The sequence below is a fragment of the Cannabis sativa genome, unplaced genomic scaffold (assembly GCF_029168945.1).
Source record: "Cannabis sativa cultivar Pink pepper isolate KNU-18-1 unplaced genomic scaffold, ASM2916894v1 Contig1, whole genome shotgun sequence".
NCBI lineage: Eukaryota > Viridiplantae > Streptophyta > Magnoliopsida > Rosales > Cannabaceae > Cannabis > Cannabis sativa.
Window position 1 is genome coordinate 1,522,046 of NW_026870037.1, and position 6,906 is coordinate 1,528,951.

At 34.1% G+C, this 6,906-nt stretch overlaps 1 pseudogene; it reads right to left on the bottom strand.

The window, feature by feature from the left end:
- Nucleotides 1-705: 705 nt before the first annotated feature.
- LOC133032949 (tetrahydrocannabinolic acid synthase-like) lies at nt 706-2,436 on the bottom strand (annotated as a pseudogene).
- Between the last annotated feature and the right edge of the window lie 4,470 nt (nt 2,437-6,906).

Sequence of the window (6,906 nt, forward strand, 5' to 3'; positions counted from 1 at the left end):
CCATTTTCATCAAAATTCAACAAACTTTAAGAAGAAAAGATTAGGAGCTAACCTAGCTTGGATTAAACACACACAAATCTTGAATCCACAAAGAAAGAGGAGCAAAACCCAGCTGCTCCAAGGGCCGAAAATAGAGAGAGAATTTTGAGAGAAAAAGCTTTTCTTTTAACTTTGGTTTTTCTCAACTTTCAAGTTTTGAATAAAATGAAATAAATGCATAAAATGAATCTTTATTTCAGCCAACACTTAATAAAATAAAACACATAATTCAATTAAATAAAGTCCACTAAAAGACAAAACAATAATGGGGCAAAATGACCATTTTACCCCTTCACACTAAAATAACATAAATAACACTAAAGGGGTATTTTTGGGAATTTCTAAATTCCCGGCCACTCCCGACATTCCCAATGTCTAATAAACCGTCCCAAACTACTAACATACTAAGTTGTGATTTTACTAAGCCAAACACCGAGTTCCATGATACCGGGCACCGGAAATGCAAAATTATGAAAACTACTAAATGACATAAAATGCATCTCAGAATTCAATAATAACAGTATAAATAATTATTTAAATAGCTATAAATAATTTGATAATTAAACATGATTAACTACTAATTTCCAAATTAAACTAAGCGGTCTTTACACATAACCATAAAAATACAAATTTAACTAAAATATTATTTCAAATATCAAAATAGATAAGATACATGCATCCCTTTTAAAAAGGTGAATTGTAGAATTTTTCATTATTATATTATATCAGTACAAATATTTAGAGGCGTCGCGACAGAAGTGGTGGGATGCTTTGTTCGTTTCTAAAGAAATTACTTGGATCGACCTTGGTTTTCACATTAACTAACCTCTTAAAGTTCATACCAAAATACTTTTTACCCCAAACACTTGCTTGTGAGTAACTAATAGGACCCTTCTCGTTATTTGTTCCCAAATCAAGGTCCCTATAATTGAGATATGTAGCTCTTGGATTTTGGGACACATAAGGAGACATGAAATTATATGCACTTCGGACCCAATTCATATGCTTTTCACTTTCTCCTTCTTTCTCCCATGCAGACAAGTACAAAATTTTGTACATAAATCCAGCTCGGTGAGGGAATGGAATTGCTGATTCTGAAATCTCATCCATTTTACCACCATAAGGGTACATCATAAGAAACCCCACACCTACATCTTCTTCATATAACTTCTCCAAAAGTTTTACCATCACAACTTCTGGAACTGGCTTCTTTACATAGTCTAATTTCACCTTGAAAAATACATTTTGTTGAAATGTTGTATTAAGTAAAGATTCTGGTGTATCCCCACTTGAAAAACCATCGAAGTAAACGACAGTTTCAATCCAGCTCTTTTCGAGGCAATCTTTTCTTTCAATTCCCAACTCAGGAAATTTCTTTTGCATCAATGTGAGGAGACTCTCAACCCTACCAAGAAATATAGAAGAGAATGAAGCTTGTATAGTTGTCTTGTATTTCCCTTGTGAATCGGTAGAATTAATAGTCATGAAACTAACAAAGAGTAACAAATCTTTTTCAAACTTGTAAGCAATATTTTGCCATTTGTTATATATCTTCACAGTCTCGTTCATCTCCAAGTTTTTACTAACAGAGAACATAGTAACTTTTGATGGAACTGCAACCAATCTGATTTTCCAAGCGAGAATGATTCCAAAGCTTGCTCCACCACCACCACGTATGGCCCAAAACAAATCTTCTCCCATAGATTTTCGGTCAACGAATTCTCCATCTGCGTTGACTAAGTGAGCATCAATGATATTATCAGCTGCAAGGCCATATTTTCGCAACAGTGCTCCATAGCCTCCTCCACTGAAATGCCCACCTACCCCAACAGTACGACAGTACCCGGCGGGAAAACTCGGATTCCCATTTTTCTCAAAGAATCTTATAATAAAGTTCACCAATGGTAGCTCCAAATTCTTCAACCCATGCGGTTTGGTATCTACGTCTACAGTGATTGAACGTAGATTTCTCATATCTAATATCACAAATGGGACTTTAGACACATAGGAGGCACCCTCAAAGTCATGGCCGCCGCTTCGAGTTCGAATCTGCAAGCCATATTTCTTGGAGCATAAAACACAGGCTTGGACATGGGATGTATTTGAAGGTGTGATGATAACTAGTGGTTTTGGTGTTGAAGGAGAAGCGAATCTAAGGTTTTGTATAGTTGAATTTAGGACAGAGATATATGATGGATCATTTGGAGTGTGTATGAGTTTTACAATTGATGTATTGTTATTGTTGTTGATATGTTTGGAGAAGCATTGAAGAAAGTTTTCATGTGGATTAGCTCGAGAAGTTTGGATAGAGAATGAGAGAAGTGAAACTAATATTTTGCAAAGAAACCAAAAAGAGAATGTTGAGTACTTCATTTTTCTTGCAATTAACATGAGTTTAGACCTTTCTTATATATAGCATTATTTGTGGGAAAGGTAAACAAAACTAAATTTTAAATAAATGGGTGAGGAAGGAACCTATATATTTCATTGATTTTCACACTTCATTATAATAATCTTGTTACTTTGACTAATTTTAATATTATAGTTTTTCATGTATAAAATAATAGTCATGATGATGCCAACGTTATCTTCTAAATAAAATTTACATATAATATTGACTATTGTTAATTAATTTTATATTTGAATGGATATGTACTTGTTTGATTTTAGAATTATTATGAATATCTTCTTGTGTGTGAACTTTTTTTTTCAGAAAATGAAAATTGGCCTCATGAAAATCGCAAAAATAAGACTAGGGGAACTCGAGGGGGGATAAAAGAGAGTTAATATCATTGATGGAGTAGGTCGATGAGGGTCTCAATATAAATATCTCATGGACTTTCTTATTCTATTGAAACCAAATTTTGTTATCATACAATACTTTTAGTGTGCACCTCAGAAAAATGTGTATTGATGCACCTTTTTATTATTTTGGCATAAAAAAATTGTTTAATTTTTTTATAATAGTGTACGTTGTAGTTATTTAAAATATCATATAAAATATTAAAAATTCATAATCATAAATGTCATAGTTGATAAATTTATAAAAAAAATTCAAAATTTTAAAAAATATTTTAAATAATTACAACTTATTTTACTATAAGAAAAAAAAAACATTTACATTTACAAAGGTTTTTGACATTTTTTTTAGGGTGTCCATCAAAGTTAGTCTCAAATTGTAGATCTCAACTGTCTCCATCAAAATTATCTTCTATTATAGCCAACTTATTTTAATTTTCCTACCTTTGAATTATTACTTTTCTCCCACTCCATCCTCATTCCTCCCCCAAACACCATGAGATCACCAATGAAATTCCATTTTTTATAATTACAAATTTATTATTTAATTAATCAATTAATTAAACAGTGTACAATAAAATCAATACAGAAATAGGTAATTTGTAACTATAGAACACGATTTTGTCACTACAAGAAATGGAACCTTTTATCTCATTTTTTATGCTTAGAAAAATAAAAAGTGGGACAAAAAGTAAGCTGGAAATTTTTACCCCACTTTTGTATAAGACACAAGGGCCATGTTTGGTTTAACACTATCAAGAGGAAAATATTAAACTAAGAAAAAGGTTAAAGTTTTTTATTGACTAGCCAAACACACTCCTAATGGGTCTTCTACTACACTTTGGAGCAAGGGCCTTATTTGGGTGGTCACGAAAAAATTAAGGTTTCACTCTTTAATATTTTGCTGATCAAACCAAACGAGGTAAAAGGGAACCCTTTCCGCGATAAAAGGGTTTCGCTAGTCCTTTTATAAATACTTTTAGGTTTAGGGTTATCTCTCTCATCCAAGTTCTCTCTCTTTTGTCGCCCTCTCTCTTTGTTTCTCCCAATTCTTTCTACATTGCTGGATTCTAGGTCGCGATCTCAGCCACGCACGAAGGGCCTTCTTCTTCCTCTCCACTTCTATCTTTACCCATCACTGTCAGAGAAAACTCTTCCTGAAAAAACCCTGAAGCTCTCTCTCTCTCTCTCTCTCTCTCTCTCTCTCTCTCTCTCTCTCTCTCTCTCTCTCTCTCTGTAACGCCCTAATGCTAAGGCACGCTACAGTGCTTTTTCAATTATTGTGCAATCTTTGCTAATCAAAGAAATTTCTCGAAAAACGTGTCAAATTAAAACTTTTGCATTAAATACTAAACTTTGTAATATAATAAAATATTTACAAATTCCGGGATCCCGTTTTCAAACTTTGTAAAATTTACTTTTCAAACTATACATTCCAAAATACACAAATTTATAGGTCGCACAGCGACTTTCAAAATACAACTCCCAGATGTCCCGAGACCGAACACCTCAGGTCGCGCTGCTTGACATGTACAATCTCACCCGAGCTCAGGTTCACTCCTGTTCAGCCTTTGCCTTTCCTTTACCTACACAAGGAAGCAGAAACTGTGAGTCAACAAACTTAGTAAGAAATGCATATAACATATCATAAAATTTTCGACCTGTAAATAGGCGCCCATACACCTATTTACAGAGCTTAACAGATGAGTATGAACGCTCAACACTAGGGTACAACCACTATACCACATACACATCGTACCTCACTGTACGAGTGTTGGTAGGGTTTACCCCGAACACTGAGTAATACTGAGTGATGTACCACACACCTTAGCATTTTCCCGTGCCCGTGTTGGTATCACTGTATCATACTCACAATGAAAATAATCACTATAGCAATGCACTCTATAACTTATTCATACAAGTGTTGGTAGTGCATAACATAATTTAAGCATGCATATACAAACACATATACACACATTCAGATAATCACATCATACATTATACACAGTTCTTACCTATTTTCCGAATTCAAGTGTGTTGGCCGACCTGAACGGAATTCTCGTGCTAGATGGATGCCCTAATCACATATTGAAACCGGGTAAGTCACACGATTAAAACCCTAATCTCGGGAAATCCAAAACCAAAAACCTAGGTTCTGCTATGCTCTTAAAGGGTTATTCTAACTCTGGAAATGGGGAAACACCCAACCGAGGCATCGAAATGGCAAAAATTGAGAAAATGAAAGGCCCGGGGAACCCTGCCAAAACCGGCTAGCCGGTTTTTGTGGCACTGCAAGCCGGCTAGCCGGTTTGCACCAGTTTCCCCAAAGCATTTCATTTGTTGCTCAATCTTCCACCAATTGCCATGAAACCTTCCAGAGCACCTATTCAATGCATAAACAATAAAATCCAGGCAGTATTTCACAGAACAAACCAACAAATCTCAACTTGCCATTAAAGCTCAAAGCTTGAGTTTCAAAACTCAAGCTTGCTTAAAACTAACATCAAGCCTTAAAACCAGCTACTAGGAGTTGAAATCAACTTAAAAGAACCCTTAAATTTGAATTCTAAACACATGAAAACTTAACAGCCACTAAACCTAGAAAACTCATATTCAACCTTCCATAAAATTCAAGAACTAGAGAGGAATAAGACTAGGGCTTACCTTAGCTTCAAGACCCTTGAATCTCTACTGAATTCCCAGCAAAAGAAGCAAAGAACCCCCTGATTTCTCCTTCGTTTGGTGCAGCTCGAAGGGAAAGGGAGAAAGAGAAGGAATTCTCCAATTCTGGCTTTTCTTTCTTTTCTTTTTTTTTTAATTAAGTAAATGATTTACTTAACTTATTTTGGCTGAAAAAGGGAGTGCTAGGTGTCACCAAGCTAGGGCATCCACCAATTCTACCATTTAACCAAAAGACAAAAATGCCCTTTAACCCAAAACTAAGGTTTTTCAAAAGCTAGGGGTAAAATGGTCAAATTCCATAACCCCGCTCAACCCCGATAATTTATTTTCTCTAAAATATTTCCCACTATGAAATAAGGTTCTAAACTTACCCATGTGATCAATCTAGCCATCCATCGCATTTTCCGTTGTCGCCGAGCAAAAATTACAAAAATAACATATTACACATATAAGCTAAATAATACCCCTAGAGTTTAATAAAATCTCCGAAATTGAGAAATTATAACTCTAATATTTATTTCTAAATATTGGAGTCCACCAATAAATAAATTCACAAATAATAATAAAATAATAAAAATTAGTGCTAATTGCCCTTACTAATCCAAATTACTAAAGCGGTCATTACACTCTCTCTCTCTCTCTCTCTCTCTCTCTCTCTCTCTCTCTCTCTCTCTCTCTCTCTCTCTCTCTCTCTCTCTCTCTCTCTCTCTCTCTCTCTCTCTCTCTCTCTCTCTCTCTCTCTCTCTCTCTCTCTCTCTCTCTCTCTCTCTCTCTCTCTCTTACATCTTCGTCGCCATCAACATTGCTTCATGGTTGAAGAAGCTTTTAAGTAAGAGAATGAAAAATATAACGCGCTGATACTGTAATAGATTTTAACTTTTTTTCTTCCTTTGATATTGTAATGTTAATATTTATGGTTTGTCTCTATTTTGTGTTATTTTTGAGACTTTGATATGATTTCATTAATTAATGGTGATATTGTAATTTGAGATCTGATCTCATATTTAATCTTTTCTATGAACATGTTTTTATTTATCTGACGAAACTATAGATAAATTTCTGTAATGAAAAACATAGTATCTTGGCTAAATCTTTGAAGAATGATGAATTGATATATATATATATATAGTATTAATCCTAGTTTTTATGGAAAAATTGGAATTAAAGGGAACTTTTGATCCGAGTTTTCAATTAAAACTGGGATAAAAAAAATCTTTTATCCCGTTTTCCTATAATAATCGAAATTAAAAATACTTTTTTATCCCACTTTTTATATGAGTTTTTATCCCACTTACATATATCCTAATTTTTATTTTAGCAAAAATCGGTATAAAATGCCCATAAAAATCGGAATTAAAACCCCTTTTCGTATAGTAGTGTGTAACT